The sequence below is a fragment of the Populus euphratica genome, unplaced genomic scaffold (assembly GCF_000495115.2).
Source record: "Populus euphratica unplaced genomic scaffold, PopEup_1.0 scaffold366.1, whole genome shotgun sequence".
Taxonomy (NCBI): Eukaryota; Viridiplantae; Streptophyta; class Magnoliopsida; order Malpighiales; family Salicaceae; genus Populus; species Populus euphratica.
Window position 1 is genome coordinate 157,370 of NW_011500066.1, and position 2,537 is coordinate 159,906.

The following is a 2,537-nucleotide window of genomic DNA, read 5'->3' on the forward strand; positions in this document are numbered from 1 at the left end:
TTTTTATGTATTCAAACTACAACTTCACTAAAATAGGATATTGTTTTTCTTCTAAGGAAATTATCATTACTCTAGCCCCATGCTTTGATACATTCACATTTTCATCAAAATACATGATCCACCAATAATTAATTTCATCCTCAACTGGTAACACATCCTTATCAGGAAGATCAAAATTTAGTGGATCATAGTCTTCTATAACATTATATGTTAAATGATAAGCAATTGTGCTACTTTTTATTATTTTTCTTGCCATGTAAATGATATCATATTCTACCAATAACACATTTCACCTTGTTATTCGAGTTGACAAGGCATTTCACAAATATATTTAAGCAGATCTAGTTTGGATATCAACCAAATATGTGTAATACAACATGTATTGCCTAAGCCTTTTTGCAATTTAAAACAAATCACAACATAGCCTTTCCGTCATATTGTACCAGGATTCACAATCATTAAACTTTTTGCTCAAGTAATAAATGGCTTGTTCTCTCCTCCTAGATTTATTATGTTGGCCTAACACACACCTTATAGCTATTTTTTTCATTATCAAATATAGGATCAAAGGTAATAAGCTCAAACATTCATGGAATTTCTTGGAAAAAACACTTATACCTCCTTATGGTTTGTATTGAGGCAAGTGTTAAGATTTCATAAACAATATATAAGCATAGGTCATGAGATTGGTCCATGGTAAAGTATAAGTTTTTAGCTATCTCGAGAAAATCCATAACAATTTTTTTTTATAATAGCTCTTCTCTTTTCTTCTTTTAAATCTCAAACTCCATGGTGAAATTAAATTTGAGGGACTTATATTTCTAATTAGAATTAATAAAAAATTGCAAATGTATAGAAATGCATGATTGGTTGTGTATGTCATTTGCAAAAACAAATATGATAAGGAACTAAATTACTTTTTTCTTGGAAATCTCTTACAGAGGACTTCAAACTTATAGGAACTTTTTATCAATTAGGAGAAAATTTCATTGCCCTATCGTATTGGCCTTTTACAATCTAGTCTTTGTATCCTTAATAGTATAAGGTGAAGATGTATGACATGGCATTTTATTGTTCATGTCTTATAAAGTATCCATCCTAAAAGATAGGTTCTAGCTCATATAGGTTTTGAGTTCAACTAAAACTTTTCAAGTTCCCAAATTGTCCAAATTAGTAGTGGGGTAACTTGACCTCTTAACCTTAAGTATTGTTGCATGTGCGCGGCGTCGTGACAATCGTCCACCCTCTAGGAAAAATAGAATGGTGTATTTTTAGCAAAATACAAAAAGACAATGAATTCATGTCTCTTATTAGTAAAAAATTAGAATGAGAATTGTCACCTAGTATTCTAGTCACTAGAAACCTTAATTAGTCTCAAAGATCGGGTACAAAAACTAGTTGCATAAAGGGAAGGTATTAGCACTCCAAATACGTCTTACCTAAGGTAAGTTATATTGTTTTGCCTCATAAAATCTAAAGTTATTTTTTTATTTATAATTATTAGTCTGTCTAAGATTTAAGATAAGCCCTCCTCAATAAGGAGATTTTTATCTTAATGAGGTAAGAAACTAATTGTCCTATTAAAAAAATATCATTTTTAATATCAAGAATATATTTTAGGTATAAATTCATAATCCCTGATACTAAAATAAAATAAAATAAAAATAAATTTTATTTTAAAACATTGTTTTTTTCGTATGAAAAAACACAATATGATTTTTTAGCTTTGAGATACTTCGTTGTATGCACTAAAATATTTTTTTTATTTTTTTAAATTGTTTTGTATTTTTGAAAGTTTTGACAAAAACTAAGTATTTTAATACCAGATTTGTATTTTTATAACAGAAAAATACTACCCGATATTAATCAAAATTATATAAAAAAAATACGCAGAAAAATTATAAAATTAAAAAACAAGGACTTTTGAAAAAATAAATTTAATAGGCCGGTCAGGCCTAAATATTTAGGCTGGACCAAACCTGACTCAATTACATGAGCCCAGCCCATATTAGTTAGTTACTATTATGCATGAGCAGAGTAACCAACTACTCCCCGCTTGTAGACATGCACTGTATACATCTTGCATGGTGAGCGAAGAAGTGAAGGCCAAAAAGGGTGGAGGGCTTACCTGAAGTGGTGGCAACGCTGGCGGCTACTGGCAGCGTAGGCACAATGGTCGGCGTTGTGGTAGCAGCTTCTTCCCTTGTTTTTTCTTCTTCCTTTTGTCTTTTTTCTTTCTTTCTTTTCTTTTCTTCTTCTCTTTTCTCTTCTCTTCTCTTTTCCCTCTCCTTTGTTGTCTCTCTCTCTCGATCTTGCAGTCTCTCTCTGACACAACGAAAAGATTGATGTCTTCTCCCAAGTGCAGGAGTGTCGAAATACTAAATAACCCGGCAAGACCGAGGTTGAACCATAGGGAGGTTAATTGTACAAATTATAAACAACAATTATAAACAACAATAATAGCAACAACAACAACATCAACTATAATAATAATAATAATAATAATAATAATAATAGCAGTAGTAGTAGTAGTAGTA